The sequence below is a fragment of the Ovis canadensis genome, chromosome 1 (assembly GCF_042477335.2).
Source record: "Ovis canadensis isolate MfBH-ARS-UI-01 breed Bighorn chromosome 1, ARS-UI_OviCan_v2, whole genome shotgun sequence".
Lineage (NCBI taxonomy): Eukaryota > Metazoa > Chordata > Mammalia > Artiodactyla > Bovidae > Ovis > Ovis canadensis.
Window position 1 is genome coordinate 154,104,833 of NC_091245.1, and position 18,595 is coordinate 154,123,427.

The window sequence follows — 18,595 nt, forward strand, 5'->3', positions numbered from 1 at the left end:
CTATGATCCACCTCCCAGAATTCTGGAAATAAAAGCAAAAATAAACAAATGGGATCTAATTAAAATTAAAAGCTTCTGCACAACAAAGGAAAATATAAGCAAGGTGAAAAGACAGCCTTCTGAATGGGAGAAAATAATAGCAAATGAAGCAACTGACAAACAACTAATCTCAAAAATATACAAGCAACTTATGCAGCTCAATTCCAGAAAAATAAACGACCCAATCAAAAATAGGCCAAAGAACTAAATAGACATTTCTCCAAAGAAGACATACGGATGGCTAACAAACACATGAAAAGATGCTCAACATCACTCATTATTAGAGAAATGCAAATCAAAACCACAATGAGGTACCACTTCACACCAGTCAGAATGGCTGCGATCCAAAAATCTGCAAGCAATAAATGCTGGAGAGGGTGTGGAGAAAAGGGAACCCTCCTACACTGTTGGTGGGAATGCAAACTAGTACAGCCACTATGGAGAACAGTGTGGAGATTCCTTAAAAAATTGCAAATAGAACTACCTTATGACCCAGCAATCCCACTTCTCGGCATACACACCGAGGAAACCAGAATTGAAAGAGACACATGTACCCCAATGTTCATCGCAGCACTGTTTATAATAGCCAGGACATGGAAACAACCTAGATGTCCATCAGCAGATGAATGGATAAGAAAGCTGTGGTACATATACACAATGGAGTATTACTCAGCCGTTAAAAAAGAATTCATTTGAATCAGTTCTGATGAGATGGATGACACTGGAGCCGATTATACAGAGTGAAGTAAGCCAGAAAGAAAAACACCAATACAGTATACTAACACATATATATGGAATTTAGGAAGATGGCAATGACGACCCTGTATGCAAGACAGGAAAAAAGACACAGATGTGTATAACGGACTTTTGGACTCAGAGGGAGAGGGAGAGGGTGGGATGATTTGGGAGAATGGGAATTCTAACATGTATACTATCGTGTAAGAATTGAATCGCCAGTCCATGTCTGACGTAGGGTGCAGCACGCTTGGGGCTGGTGCATGGGGATGACCCAGAGAGATGTTGTGGGGAGGGAGGTGGCAGGGGGGTTCATGTTTGGGAACGCATGTAAGAATTAAAGATTTTTAAATTAAAAAAAAATAAATAAATAAAATAAAAATAAATTAAAAAAAAAAAAGAAGAAGAAGAAGCATTACTACAAACAAAGCTAGTAGAGGTGATGAAATTCCAGTTGAGCTATTTCAAATCCTGAAAGATGATGCTGTGAAAGTGCTACACTCAATATTTCTCCATTAGGAGAAGGAAATGGCAACCCACTCCAGTATTCTTGGCTGGAAAACTCCATGGACAGAGAGGCCTTCTGGGCGACAGTCCAAGAAGTTGCAAAGAGTTGGACATGACTGGGTGACTTTCATTTCACTTTTCCATTGACTGTGTTTCAAGGGAAAAACTGTCTGAGAGGTATTATACTGCTAAAGCTACTTAGTCAGTTTGTTAGTGATTATATTTTATTCCTAGTATGTAAAGTGGGCAAAATTTAACAAACTGGCCAAGAAGCTTTACGTTGAGTAGAGCTACTTCAGATTGCATGTTGATTTCTTATTTTTTCATTGAAAACTGCAAATAAGAGATGTAGCAAATATTCTACATCAAGCCTGAGGGGTATCAATTAGGAAAAAAGTGGTTACACAACCACTACCTTTTAAAAATAAATAAGGTCAATGGTTGTGAGGGACAAAATAGCAGATTATCTATCTATTGCATAATTCAAGGTTACCATTTTATGGGTTGGTATCACTTGGTGATCCTAGAAAACCTGGAAATATTGTAGACACACTATGGTTAATTTGCAACAATAACATAAAAAGGTTTGGGTATTCTAAATCTCTCCACACCGTGAAAACAAACAAACAAAAAAGACAAAATTATGACTGTCTTTTCTTAGGACTTGAATTTATTCCATACAGAATATGTTGAAATAAGCATTTTTTTTATTTTAATGAGATAAAGTGATATATCAATAAAAGTCCTTGATTGACTAAATGATAGGACTTATTTTACCCAATTATTCCAATTAAGCAACTGTAGGAATGTTTATTTTTTCATTTGTTAAAATCTGTATCATAGACTTCAAACATGAAATTTATACATGTCTTTCATTGAAATAAAACTAAGAATACCTACTTAATTAATATGCTTGTTATATTAACTGCAATATTTCTTAATTTTTGTCACCCTCTCTTAGATACATAGAATATTTAGCACCAGAAGTGTTTGGATGTGTGAACATATATGATTAGGATCCTTCTGATAGAAAGTCTGAATATCATATATGCCAGAGATTTCCAATGTCTTTGAGCAGCATGACAAAACTTGTTCAGTCTCAAAAAGAAAGAGTAGTTTTGTTTCAATTCCGTGGACTTACTCACTAAGATACCCAAAGGATATTAGCTAAGAAGTTCCATGTTGGGTAAACAATGGCTTTCTCCCCACTCAGACCTAATGAAAAAGTAACTTTCATTTTGTTCCCCAGATGATTATAAGGTGAAGATTTTATAATATTCATGGCCCTTTCTATGTGAGTTGCTATTGCTTCTAATTGGAGACCCTTCCAATTATCTCCATATGTATTCCTTTCCTCAATTCAGGGGCCTGATCTATCATGAAAATGCTAATACCAACTTCTTTAGTCAGGGGAAAGTTTTATCACATTAAGCAACATTTATTTATCAAACATTAAAATAATGTATTTAGATGATATTATTTTGAGGCTGGATGCTTATTTTTCAAGTAGAGGAGATGAGGACACTGGTGGCTACTACTATCTCTGAGGATGCATTCTTAAAACCACCTAGTAATACAGAAGAATCAGCAGTTGATTTTCCCATGTCCTCTTTGCAACTGAATCTCTTTATTGAAACACAGGTATCAAAGAAGAAGCTGAGCCTTTGTGTGACCTCATGCACAGATTGATATTTTAAACCCCATGCTTTCAGCAAGGCAAGATTTTAGCCTCATTGTATTATTCAGTACTATTCTATAACAAAAGGGACTGTTGTCTTGTACTGCATCTTTCTCCAGGATAAGAGCAAAGAAGATTGTTACTCTCACCAAAGAGGTAACAGCACAAATAGAATTGTTTTTATAACTGGTTAACTTTGGCCACCTCATGCGAAGAGTTGACTCATTGGAAAAGACTCTGATGCTGGGAGGGATTGGAGGCAGGAGGAGAAGGGGACGACCGAGGATGAGATGGCTGGATGGCATCACGGACTTGATGGACGTGAGTCTGAGTGAACTCCGGGAGTTGGTGATGGACAGGGAGGCCTGGCGTGCTGCAATTCATGGGGTCACAAAGAGTCGGACATAACTGAGTGACTGAACTGAACTGAACAAAACTTCAAGACTTCATAGAATCAAGGACAAAGAGTAGAAGCAGTTGGTGTACTCTTCTCCCTCCCCAGCATGATTATTTGTCCAGGCATTGAATCAACAACACCCTTACAAGAAAAGAAGGTGAGAGGGATTAGGGGCATGCCTTTTACAAACTGTAGACAATGACTGACTTTTCACAGTCTGTACATAACATCATCAGGAACAGTTTTCTGAAGGTGCTATCTGCCTCTTTAGTAACAAAAAGCAAAAAAATAACTTTCAAATGTTAAGTGTATGGTCACCTAGTTTTAGTGTAGTCTAGTTACAACAAAATTACCTCTAAAAGACAGTTGTATCTCTGTTAACATAGAAAGACAATTTCCAAATAGTAGACTTTTGTTCATTGGTGTTTCATTGTGACTACTAACAAAAACAAAACTGAAGAAGTCACCCCTTTCTTCACATCCTGGTCTAACTTGCTGGCAAATCCAACCTCCTTCTTCCTGTCTTAGTAGAACTCCCTTACTTCCTTGATATATACATTTAATTCAAAACTTTAAAATATTATTATTTTATAGTATCTGCTTGCTTGAGAGGGATCCTCAGGTGGCTCAGTTGTAGATAATCCACCTGCCAAGCAGGAGACGTGAGTTCCATCCCTGATTTGAGAGGATCCCTTGGAATAGGAAATGGCAACCCACTCCAGTGTTCTCACCTGGGAAATCCCATGGACAGAGGAGCCTGGTGTGCTATAGTCCATGGGGTTGCAAAGAGTGAAACATGACTTAGTGATTAAAGAACAAGAAATCTGCTTGACAATGTTAAAATTGGTGAGGACTGTGTCCCTAAAAGTCACTGCTGACATCCCTGCTCTTATTCTTCTTTCCCCTCCTGGTTTATCTGTCAAGTATACCAACCTGGCCCACCCCAACTGGACACATCTACTACCCAAGGAAGCTTTATAATCAAGAAGACCTCTGACATGACAGACTTTACCATCAAGCATCTTTCTTGAGGCTTCAGAAACCAAAAATGTCTTGTGTGCCCTTTGAAATTTGTAATACATAAGGAAGAAATGTCTTCATCTCTATGTGCATATAAGGCTCTTAGAGAGAGAAGTATAATGAAATAAAGTCGTTCATGTCAAAAGCTCTGTTTATTTATCTCTGAAGCCCCCTCTCTCTAGAATAGGATTCCTAAAGTTGATACTACTGACATTTTAGTACTTATGGGGGTGGGGGAGCTTCCTATGCATTGTATATGTTTAATAGCATCCCTGACTACTATTATCTGGATGCATATAACATACTCACTATTTATACTGATAACAAACATATCTCCAGACATTGTCAAATATTCCAGAGTGTCAAAACTGAGAACTACTAGGTAAGAACCACTATTATAGAATTTGAGTATCACTGTTAGTCGCTCAGTTGTGTCCAATTCTTTGAGATCCCATGGACTGTAGCCTGCCAGGTTCCTCTGTCCATGGAATTCTCCAGGCAAGAATGCTGGAGTGGGTAGCCATTCCCTTCTCCAGGCATCTTCCCAAATCAGGGATTGAATCTGGTCTCTCGCATTTCAGGCAGATATTTTACCATCTGAGCCACCATGAAAGCATCATTATGAGGGACTAATTCATGGAACAAATCTGACTGAAAAATATTTTCACTAAAAATCACATTTCCCTCCAAATAAGATCACATTACTAAGAAAAGTTTGTCTGAGTAATTCTTCTTTTAAGGTGACCACAGTGTGCCTGCCTATAAGAGGACCTCCCAAACATGCCTGGACAGTTCTATTTTATATGCTGAAACACTGGGTTTTCAAACTTCGCTTCCTCGTGATTTTTTTTCATGTCTATAGTCAATAAATTGAGTATAAAAAATCATACAATGAAATGAACATTAATTTTGAAATAACTACTAAATGCTTAATTGTTTAAACTGTTAGAAACATACAATAGTTCATATTATCGAGACACCTCCAACAAAAAGATAAGATTTAAAAGATATAAATATAATGAGCTTCAAATATCCAGTAACTTGAAATTCTAAGAAATTTTGAACATTTTTCTGCAATGTGTCTTATTTGTGTGCTGTCAAAATAATCTTCTAAATCATGTGAGATGAAAATAGATATCTTTCAGATATAGAATGCTTCAGAGGTATAATCAATTAATCAGTCAGACGTGAAAAACATTTAGTTTGGAACAGTTTACTCCATTTCAGTTTTTTCTGACAATACCTTGGTTACTTTATTTTTAGTTATTATTTTATATTGTTCTGAAAGTGTGTGTGTCTGTATGCCTGTGTATGTGTTGGATCTGTGTGTATTTAAGCCCTAACTTTGGCTTTAAATGGATAAATAGGTTCAAAACCAAGTAAATAGAATGATTTTTGGATTACACAGAAAAATTGAATTTTAAAATGCCTAATTAAATTATGTTGGTTGCTCTTTCCTTCTGGAGATATATTTGTCTTCTGTCACTTCCTGCAACTATTTCAATTAAAGACCACAAACCAAAATACCTTCAGTCAGGTCTTAGTAAGGTCAGTATGTTAAGTCTCCAGGTAAGTTGACTGAGTATCACCCAATAACTTTTTAGAATAATAAATGTTCTGAATGCTCTACCCCAGCCAATGCCCTCCTTCCTTATCTAGTTACGGAACCCAACAATCTGTGGTTTAAGAAGTATTTCCAGTGCTACTGATGCATGATTAAGATTGCAAACCACTGAGCTAAGGAAATGGAAAACTCAACACATATATGACGAAAAAGGGACATAACCCAGTGGAGAATTTTGATTCCTTTGAATTTATTGGTTCACATTCATAAAGCAAAAGTAGGTTTGTTCAGGAATTTATTTCATGTGTTTAAAATAGGAGTGATTATAATACCTGCTGCATTGCTAATTGTAGAAATAGCATTATTATTCTTTTACCTTTTAACCTGACTTCTTTCTGGAAATGATAAAAATGGAGAGGCTCTGACAAGTCTATTTGTGCTCTCTCCTATGGTTTGGTATCATGGCTGAAACAAAAATTCCTGCCTGGGGAAGTCAAACCTGAAATGACACAGTTAATATAGAGAAAGGAGTAGAAAGGTATGGTTGAAAAGTGTGTACATAAATGGTGATAAGGGAAAACCTGCCATTATTCTTTTACTGAGAGAATATTTTAGAGCAAGAAAATAACACTCCCAGGTATATCTTTCTTTTTTTTTTTTTTTTGATTTTTTTATAAATTTATTTGATGTATGAAGTCAAGAGAATGAAAAGTAAGGTTTGATATAACTGAACACTAGGGATTTTCCCCCAAATTCAGAGACTTTTGGTGAAGATTCTAAGGAATTGAGTAAATTAAGAGTATTGAAAAAAATGATGAAAACTTTTCAATCACAAAGTTTCAGTTGGATTTTTTTTTCCTTTTATTTATTTATTTATTTTTTTTTTTAGTACAGCCACTATGGAGAACAGTGTGGAGATTCCTTAAAAAATTGCAAATAGAACTACCTTATGACCCAGCAATCCCACTGCTGGGCATACACACCGAGGAAACCAGAATTGAAAGAGACACATGTACCCCAATGTTCATCGCAGCACTGTTTATAATAGCCAGGACATGGAAACAACCTAGATGTCCATCAGCAGATGAATGGATAAGAAAGCTGTGGTACATATACACAATGGAGTATTACTCAGCCGTTAAAAAGAATTCATTTGAATCAGTTCTGTTGAGATGGATGAAACTGGAGCCGATTATACAGAGTGAAGTAAGCCAGAAAGAAAAACACCAATACAGTATACTAACACATATATATGGAATTTAGGAAGATGGCAATGACGACCCTGTATGCAAGACAGGGAAAGAGACACAGATGTGTATAACGGACTTTTGGACTCAGAGGGAGAGGGAGAGGGTGGGATGATTTGGGAGAATGACATTCTAACATGTATACTATCATGTGAATTGAATTGCCAGTCTATGTCTGACGCAGGATGCAGCATGCTTGGGGCTGGTGCATGGGGATGACCCAGAAAGATGTTATGGGGAGGGAGGTGGGAGGGGGGTTTATGTTTGAGAATGCATGTAAGAATTAAAGATTTTAAAATTAAAAAAAAAGGTATATCTTTCTTGACCAATCTTGAAAGAAACTTTCCACACAGCTTTTGTTGTTTGTTGTGATTTTGTTTAAGAATAGAAGCCAACATATAAGATTTGTTGAAGAAAAAATGTATTAAATAAATAAAATTAACCAATTTCTCTTGAGAACAATAGTTTTAAGTAACATATTACAATTATCACACTTGCTTATATTTTGGGGTCCTGAGACAAATCCTGTTTGGAAACTGAATGCCTCATGGAGACCAGAAGCCTATAGCTGACAATCGTTTCTGTGAAACAAAATGGAATTTTATTTAAGCAAGAACCTAGGTTCAGTATGAAGAAATGAGAGATGTTTATTTTCACAGTACTTTAAAAATCCATGCTTCTGGTGACCCAAATGGGGAGGAAATCCAGACAAAAGGGAATATATGTTTATGTATAGCTGATTCACCTTGCTGTACAGTAGAAACTAACATAACATTATAGGGCAACTATACGCCAATAAAAAGTAAAAACAACAACCAAAAAAAAAAAAAAACACAGAAAACAATAACAAACAGCTAAAAATAAATAAAGTGTGAACTACAGTCTTGGAGTATCATGTCATATTTATATAAAATTTCACAAATGTTTACATTCACTTCCTATATTTATCTTATGGTAAATCAGTTAAAAAAAAGTTTATTCACTGACTTCTTCCATGGATCAAACTTGGAGTAGCAATACACTACAATTTTGAACATTAAATGTATTTAACTGTAGAGTAAATGAAAAGGAAACAAGAATAAGGATGCTAAAATAGTGTATAAGTGTATAGACTAAGTCTGGCAATGAAAAAACATTATAATTAACATAAGAGAAAAAGGAAGACATTGAAAGCCTGACAAAATCAATATATTTGACTCCTGGCTAGCTGATGATAAAGAAAGAAATAATGAAACCTGATAAATCAAAGATAGGAATATAAATCATAAGAACTGAAATAATTACAGTGTCATAATACAAGGCAGTAAAATTGGATAGTTTGGAGAAGAGAGGAAGAGGAGTTGGATTGAATCAGTTACTACATAGTTGTAGTATTGCTCAGAGTATGGAACTGACAAGTATAGATAAAACTAATTATACTTTTTATTTTTTAAATATAAATTTATTTATTTTAATTGTAGGCTAATTACTTTACAATATTGTATTGGTTTTGCTATACATTGACATGAATCCACCACAGGTGGATGAATCCCCATCCTGAACCTCCCTCTCTCCTCCCTCCCCATATCATCCCTCTGGGTAATCCCAGTGCACCAGCCCCAAGCATCCTGTATCATGCATCAAACCTGGACTGGCGATTTGTTTCACATATGATAATATGCATGTTTCAATGCCATTCTCCCAAATCATCCCACCCTCGCCCTCTCCCACAGAGTCCAAAAGACTGCTCTATACATCTGTATCTCTTTTACTGTCTTGCATGCAGGGTTATCGTTACCATCTTTACTTCTGTTTAAAAAATCAATATCAATTCTTGTTCCAGAACCAGATTGCATACATTTACTTTTTCCAGTTTCTCCCTCTAAGTACACTAAATACTCTGGAAATTATTCAATAGAAATAGTAAAGGACGTTGAGAAACACAAAGAAGGTGAACAGACTAGAGACTTCAAGGTTTAAGTAACAAAAATTTAGTAAGTTTCCTTGTTTTCATTTCCTATTAAATCCCCAATTTCATGTCAAAGGGGCCCACAACCTAGAAAATTCAACAGGCACAAGCAAAACATCGCCAAAAGGCTTTCTTTTTCTTGCAAAAGGATTAGGAAACAGGAAGCATATCAGAGATCTAGTGAGGAACCCCAAAACTCATTCCAAATTAAGGTTTCATCAGGTGGTCCTAGCCATTGACAACAGTGGCAGCAGTAAAAATCATCAGACTGTTCTAATCCCAGCTCTACGGCTGTTGCACTGGTGGTTGGCCTAACCTGTCCTCAGCAACGTCAATAGTGATGTCCTGAGTCTCCTGGCAGTCCATTTGGAAGAATAAGGAAACAGAGCACCTTCTGCCTCTGAAAATATTATTAGGAAGGACCCAAAAGTAGTGTCTATACCACTAGAAAAATGACCTGGACCAGAATATTACGAAAACTAAACTGTCCTGGAAACAAAGCCCAAAGTAGAATAAGGTATATATGTCAAATGTGAACAAAATGACTGACTGCTAAAATAGTAAATAAGCGTAAAAGTCTCTCAAGGTAATATTTACAAGCTAAAATTAAAATTACTCAATGAATCAAAACCCAGGGAAGCCAGGATTAAAGCAAAAAAAAAAAAAAAAAGAAGAAGACTAATGCTGATATTGAGATGAATCACATGTTGGAATTATCTGAGAAAGATTTTTAAAGTAACTTTCATAAAAGTGCTGTAAAAAATCAGCTGAAAATTGAGAAGCAGAATAAATACTATTAGGAAAACCCAAATAAATCCACATCAAAAAATATTAAATTTTGTAAAACTAAAGAAAACAACATTTAAAAACAGTCAATAGAAATAATTTATTCCTTATATAGAACACCAATTAGAATGACACAGAATTCCATATGATTCTATATAGATTGAAGAAAGTGGCATAATTTTTATTTTTTGGTCTGTCTGGTTAACATCCTTTTCTATAGTTACAAATATTTTGTTCCTTGTGATGAGAACTTTTAAAATCTATTCTCTCAGTATTTTTTCAAATGATGAAAGAGAACTGTCAAATTCAAAACTACCCTTCCACAACAAAGTATGAACAAAGGAATTCTCATACAAAGAAAGGATAAATGACTCTTTTCCTAGCAGACCAAACAAAGGATGGCTATAAGAAGATTAAAAAAGAAAGAAAGAAAGAAAGAAAGAAAGAAAGAAAGAAGGAAAGAAAGAAAGAAAGAAAGAAAGAAAGAAAGAAAGAAAGAAAGAAAGAAAGAAAGAAAGAAAGAAAGAAAGAAAGAAAGAAAGAAAGAAAATGATAGTGGAGTAAGATTAGGCCCTTCAGAATGGAAAGCACAGCAACAGAATAGATAAAATTAGAGTTAAAAAAATATTTTTATCTTATAATTTTTAAAACTATAATTTGTAATTGAGGTCAATATTAAAACTATCAAATGTGCTCCTCAATGTATGTAGAGGAAATACTTAACATATTTTAAAAGTGATGATAAATGTCTATTTAGTTCTTTGGCCCATTTTTTGATTGGGTCGTTTATTTTCCTGGAATTGAGCTGCATAAGTTGCTTGTATATTTTTGATGTTGGTTGTTTGTCAGTTGCTTCATTTGCTGTTATTTTCTCCCATTCATAAGGCTGTCTTTTCACCTTGCTTATATTTTCCTTTGTTTTTCAGAAGTTTTTATTTTAATTAGATCCCATTTGCTTATTTTTGCTTTTATTTCCGGTATTCTGGGAGGTGGATCATAGAGGATCCTGCTGTGATTTATGTGAGAGAGTGTTTTGCCTATATTTTCCTCTAGGAGTTTTATAGTTTCTGCTCTTACATTTAGATCTTTAATCCATTTTGAGTTTATTTTTGTGTGCAGTGTTAGAAAGTGATCTAGTTTCATTCTTTTACAAGTGGTTGACCAGTTTTCCCAGCACCACTTGTTAAAGAGATTGTCTTTACTCCATTGTATATTCTTGCCTCCTTTGTCAAAGATAAGGTGTCCATATGTGTGTGGATTTATCTCTGGGCTTTCTACTTTGTTCCATTGATCTATATTTCTGTCTTTGCGCCAGTACCATACTGTCTTGATGACTGTGGCTTTGTAGTAGAGCCTGAAGTCAGACAAGTTGATTCCTCCAGTTCCATTCTTCTTTCTCAAGACTGCTTTGGCTATTCAAGGTTTTTTGTATTTCCATACAAATCTTGAAATTATTTGTTCTAGTTCTGTGAAAAATATCGCTGGTAGCTTGATAGGGATTGCATTGAATTTGTAAATTGCTTTGGGTAGTATACTCATTTTCACTATATTGATTCTTCCAATCCATGAACATGGTATATTTCTCCATCTATTAGTGTCCTCTTTGATTTCTTTCATCAGTGTTTTATAGTTTTTGATATATAGGTCTTTAGTTTCTTTAAGTAGATATATTCCTAAGTATTTTATTCTTTTCATTGCAATGGTGAATGGAATTGTTTCCTTAATTTCTTTTTCTACTTTCTCATTATTAGTGTATAGGAATGCAAGGGATTTCTGTGTGTTGATTTTATATCCTGCAACTTTACTATATTCATTGATTAGCTCTAGTAATTTACTGGTGGAGTCTTTACGGTTTTCTATGTAGAGGATCATGTCATCTGCAAACAGTGAGAGTTTTACTTCTTCTTTTCCAAATTGGATTCCTTTTATTTCTTTTTCTGCTCTGATTGCTGTGGCCAAAACTTCCAGAACTATGTTGAATAGTAGTGGTGAAAGTGGGCACCCTTGTCTTGTTACTGACTTTAGGGGAAATGCTTTCAATTTTTCACCACTGAGGATAATGTTTGCTGTGGATTTGTCATACATAGCTTTTATTATGTTGAGGTATGTTCCTTCTATTCCTGCTTTCTGGAGAGTTTTATCATAATTGGATGTTGAATTTTGTCAAAGGCCTTCTCTGCATCTATTGAGATAATCATATGGCTTTTATTTTTCAATTTGTTAATGTGGTGAATTACATTGATTGATTTGCGGATATTGAAGAATCCTTGCATCCCTGGGATAAAGCCCACTTGGTCATGGTGTATGATCTTTTTAATGTATTGTTGGATTCTGATTGCTAGAATTTTGTTGAGTATTTTTGCATCTATGTTCATCAGTGATATTGGGCTGTAGTTTTCTTTTTTTGTGACATCTTTGTCAGGTTTTGGTATTAGGGTGATGGTGGCCTCATAGAATGAGTTTGGAAGTTTACCTTCCTCTGCAATTTTCTGGAAGAGTTTGAGGAGGATAGGTGTTAGCTCTTCTCGAAATTTTTGGTAGAATTCAGCTGTGAAGCTGTCTGGACCTGGGCTTTTGTTTGCTGGAAGATTTCTGATTACAGTTTCAATTTCCGTGCTTGTGGTGGGTTTGTTAAGATTTTCTGTTTCTTCCTGGCTCACTTTTGGAAAATTGTACTTTTCTAAGAATTTGTCCATTTCTTCCACGTTGTCCATTTGATTGGCATACAACTGCTGATAGTAGTATCTTATGATCCTTTGTATTTCTGTGTTGTCTGTTGTGATCTCTCCATTTTCATTTCTAATTTTATTGATTTGATTTTTCTTTCTTTGCTTCTTCATTTCTCCAAAGAAGACATACAGATGGCTAACAAACAGATGAAAAGATGCTCAACATCACTCATTATTAGAGAAATGCAAATCAAAACCACAATGAGGTACCACTTCACACCAGTCAGAATGGCTGCGATCCAAAAATCTGCAAGCAATAAATGCTGGAGAGGATGTGGAGAAAAGGGAACACTCCTACACTTTTGGTGAGAATGCAAACTAGTACAGCCATTTTGGAGAACAGTGTGGAGATTCCTTAAAAAATTGCAAATAGAACTGCCTTATGACCCAGCAATCCCACTTCTGGGCATACACACCAAGGAAACCAGAATTGAAAGAGACACATGTACCCCAATGTTCATCGCAGCACTGTTTATAATAGCCAGGACATGGAAACAACCTAGATGTCCATCAGCAGATGAATGGATAAGAAAGCTGTGGTACATATACACAATGGAGTATTACTCAGCCATTTAAAAGAATACATTTGAATCAGTTCTGATGAGATGGATGAAACTGGAGCCGATTATACAGAGTGAAGTAAGCCAGAAAGAAAAACACCAATACAGTATACTAACACATATATATGGAATTTAGAAAGATGGCAATTACGACCCTGTATGCAAGACAGCAAAAAAGACACAGATGTGTATAACAGACTTTTGGACTCAGAGGGAGAAGGAGAGGGTCGGATGATTTGGGAGAATGGCATTGTAACATGTATACTATCATGTAAGAATCGAATCGCCAGTCTATGTCCGACGCAGGATGCAGCATGCTTGGGGCTGGTGCATGGGGATGACCCAGAGAGATGTTATGGGGAGGGAGGTTGGAGGGGGGTTCATGTTTGGGAATGCATGTACACCCGTGGTGGATTCTTGTCAATGTATGGCAAAACCAATACAGTATTGTAAAGTAAAATAAAGTAAAAATAAAAATTAAAAAAAAATAAAAGTGATGATAAGACAGAGACAAGTACAAGTAGAGTTTCTTCACTCAAAATGGTAAAACATTAACAGCAATAGACTGTGATAAAATATGTGTGTGTGTGTGTGTGTGTAGTAATACCCATGTCAACCCTTAAGAGAATTATACAAAGCCAAAAACTACTAAAAGCATTACAAATAAAACACAATGGAAACATGAAAGTATTCAAGTCATCTATAGGAAATAATGAAAAATGAAACAAAAATGATAATATAGGAACCAAACAAAAAATTGAAATGAAAAGATATTCTAAAACTCTCATGTAATAATTACTGTAAATGTAAATGTCTGAATATGCCAAATGAAAGATTGAGATGAGTAGAGCATAAAAAAAAAAAAAACAATTAACTATGTTCTGTATAAAAAACTTACTTCAAACTTAGCAATATAGATCAGACATAAAAGGATGTAAAAAGTTATAGCATGCAAAAATTAAGAAGAATAAGAGACCAAGTGGGACACTATACACTTATAAAAGAATGTATCTGTTAAGAAGAAATAGCAGTTCTAACTATGTGTGCATCAAAAATCAGAGCTTCAAAATACATAGAACAAAAACTGATACATTTGAAATATATACAATACTATATTTACAGTTAAAGACTTCAATAACACACTCTCAGCAACAAATAGAAATACTAGACAAAAAATCAGACAATGGGTTCTGACATTATAAAATACTCTATCAGCAAGATACATATTCTTTTCAATACCCAGGTAATATTGAGCAAAACTGATAATAAACTGTGTCATAAAACAAATCTTAACATACCTAAAATAATTGAAATCATACAGTGTATATTAGCTAACAATAATGAATGAAACTAAATAACAGAAATTCAAAGATATATTTACAAACACTTAAAATAAAACTGTTAAACAATCCATGGATTACAGAGATATAAAAATGAAATTAAATATATAAAGCTGGATAAAAACATATGGCATTGTGTGAAAATTTTACAATAGCAAAATGTATAAGATGCAGGTAAAGCAGTGCTTAAAAAAGTTTTAAAGCACTGAATGCTTACATTATAAAAAAGGAAAAGTTTCACATCAGTAAATTAAGTTCTGACCTCATGACCCAAGGGAGAGGAGAAAGAGCAAAATAAATATAAATGAGTGAGTAAGAAAGAAAACAGAAAAATCAGTAAAATCAAAGACAGAAGTATGACAAAAAATATCAATAGAAGATGAAGAAACATTCAAATTGATAAACTTCCAGTGAGTTTGGTAAATATAAAAAGAAAAAAAAATCACCAAATTAGAAGAAACAGCATATTTTAACAGCCGCTGCAGCCATTAAAAAGACAAAGAAACAGCAAGACCATCCCCAAGAAAAATAAATGCAAAAAAAGCAAAATGGCTGTCTGAGGAGGCCTTACAAATAGCTGTGAAAAGAAGAGTAGCAAAAAGCAAAGGAGAAAAGGAAAGATGAAGCCATTTAAATGCAGAGTTCTAAAGAATATCAAGGAGAGATAAGAAAGCCTTCCTCGGAGATCAATGCAAAGAAATAAAGGAAAACAATAGAATGGGAAAACTAGAGATTTCTTCAAGAAAATTAGAGATACCAAGGGAACATTTCATGCAAAGATGGGCTCTATAAGGAACAGAAATGGAATAGAGCTGACCAAACCAGAAGATATTAAGAAGAGATGGCAAGAATACACAGAAGAACTGTACAAAAAAATATCTTCAAGACTCAGATAATCACGATGGTGTGATCACTCACCTAGAGCCTGACGTCCTGGAATGTGAAGTCAAGTGGGCCTTAAAAAGCATCACTATGAACAAAGCTAGTGGAGGGGATGGAATTTCAGTTGAGCTGTTTCAAATCCTGAAAGATGATGCTGTGAAACTGCTGCATTCAATATGCCAGCAAATTTGGAAAACTCAGCAGTGGTCACAGGACTGGAAAAGGTCAATTTTCATTCCAATCACAAACAAAGGAAATGCCAAAGAATGCTCAGAATACCGCACAATTGCACTAATCTCACAAGCCAGTAAAGTAATGCTCAAAATTCTCCAAGCCAAGCTTCAGCAATACGTGAACCATGAACTTCCAGATGTTCAAGCTGGTTTTAGAAAAGGCAGAGGAACTAGAGACTGAATTGTCAACATCTGCTGGATCATGGAAAATGCAAGAGAGTTCCAGAAAAACATCTCTTTCTGCTTTATTGACTATGTCAAAGCTTTTGACTGTGTGGATCACAAAAAACTGTGGAAAATTCTGAAAAAGATGGGAATACCAGACCATCACGTATTGCTGAAGCCTGGCTTGGAGAATTTTGAGCATTACTTTACTAGCATGGAAAATTCTGAAAGAGATGCGAATACCAGACCACCTAACCTGCCTCTTGAGAAATCTGTATGCAGGTCAGGAAGCAACAGTTACAACTGCCCATGGAACAACGGACTGGTTCCAAATAGGAAAAGGAGTATGTCAAGGCTGTATATTGTCATCCTGCTTATTTAACTTCTATGCAGAGTACATCAGAAACACTGGACTGGATGAAACACAAGCTGGAATCAAGATTGCTGGGAGAAATATCAATAACTCAGATATGCAGATGACACCACCCTTATGGAAGAAAGTGAAGAGGAGCTAAAAAGCCTCTTGATGAAAGTGAAAGAAGAGAGTGAAAAAGTTGGCTTAAAGCTCAACATTCAGAAAACGAAGATCATGGCATCCAGTCCCATCACTTCATGGGAAATTGATGGGGAAACAGTGGAAACAGTGTCAGACTTTATTTTTTGGGGGGGCTCCAAAATCACGGCAGATGGTGACTGCAGCCATGAAATTAAAAGACACTTACTCCTTGGAAGAAAAGTTATGACTAACCTAGATAGTATATTCAAAAGCAGAGACATTACTTTGCTGACTAAGGTCCATCTAGCCAAGGCTATGGTTTTTCCAGTGATCATGTATGGATGTGAGAGTTGGACTGTGAAGACGGCTGAGCACTAAAGAATTGATGCTTTTGAACTGTGGTGTTGGAGAAGACTCTTGAGAGTTCCTTGGACTGCAAGTAGATCCAACCAGTCCATTCTGAAGGAGATCAGCCCTGGGATTTCTTTGGAAGGAATGATGCTAAAGCTGAAGCTCCAGTACTTTGGCCACCTCATGCGAAGAGTTGACTCATTGGAAAAGACTCTGATGCTGAGAGGGATTGGGGGCAGGAGGAGAAGGGGATGACAGAGGATGAAATGGCTGGATGGCATCACTGACTTGATGGACATGAGTCTGAGTGATCTCTGGGAGTTGGTGATGGACAGGGAGGCCTGGCGTGCTGCGATTCATGGGGTCGCAAAGAGTCAGGCATGACCGAGTGACTGAACTGAACTGATCTGAACTGGACTATCAACCTACCTTTGAGAAACCTGTATGCAAGTCAAGAAGCAACAATTAGAACTGGAAATGAAATGACAAACTGGTTCCAAATAGGAAAAGAAGTACATCAAGGCTATATATTGTCACCCTGCTTGTTTAACCTATATGCAGAGAACATCATGAGAAATGCAGGGCTGGAGGAAGCAAGAGCTGGAATCACGATTGCCAAGGGAAATATCAATAACTTCAGCTATGCAGATGACACCACCCTTATGGCAGAAAGTGAAGAGGAACTATAGAGCCTCCTGATGAAAGTGAAAGAGGAGAGTGATAAAGTTGGCTGAAAGCTCAACATTCAGAAAATGAAGATCATGGCATCCTGTCCCATCACTTCATGGAAAAAAGATGGGGAAACAGTGGAAACAATGTCAGACTTTATTTTTTGGGGCTCCAAAATCACTGCTGATGGTGATTGCTTAGTCCTTGGAAAGAAAGTTATGAACAACCTAGACAGCATATTAAAAAGCAGAGACATTACTTTGTCAATAAAGGTCCATCTAGTCAAGGCTATGGTTTTTCCAGCGGTCATATATGGATGTGAGAGTTGGACTGTAAGGAAAGCTGAGCCCTAAAGAATTGATACTTTTGGACTATGGTGTTGGAGAAGACTCTTGAGAGTCCCTTGGACTGCAAGGGGATTCAACCAGCCCATCCTAGAGATCAGTCCTGAGTGTTCATTGGAAGGACTGATGTTGAAGCTGAAACTCCAATAATTTTGCCACCTGAGGCAAAGAGCTGACTCAATTGAAAAGACCCTGATGCTGGGAAAGATTGAGGGTAGGAAGAGAAGGGCACAACAGAAGATGAGATGGTTGGTTAGCATCACCGATTCAATGGACATGAGTTTGGGTAGGCTCCAGGAGTTGGTGATGGACAGGGAGCCCTGGCGTGCTGCAGTTCATGGGGTCACAAAGTGTCAGACATGACTGAGAGACTGAAATGAACTGAACAGCTATTAAAAAGACAAAGAAATAGCATGAACATTTTTATATTTATAAATTTGACTCCTTAGAAGACACAAACCATTTCCTCAAAAACCAGAATGACCCTAATCAAGTCTAGATGTAATATATAACTTGAATTACTTTAATAGTTCTCAAGAAAGAATCCACCACAGCCAAAGTGTTCCATTGGATAATTTTACCAAATAATCAGAGAAAGATTAAGAGTAGTTTATACATTTCTTTTAGAAAAGAGAAAATGAAGAAACACTTCTCAATTACTTTGAGACCCGTTATTACCCAGATATTAGAACCAAACAAAGGCAGTAGAAGGAAGCAAGAGGAGGGAGGAAACCAAAAATTATAGACCAATATCTCTCATATAATTAGATACAAAACATTTCAAGGAAATTTTAGCACAGTGAATTCACTAAAACATAAAAATAAATAATACACCATGACCATGTAAGTCAAGTAAGTTCCCCCCACCCCCCAACCAGGGACGCAAGTTTGGTTAAATATTTTAA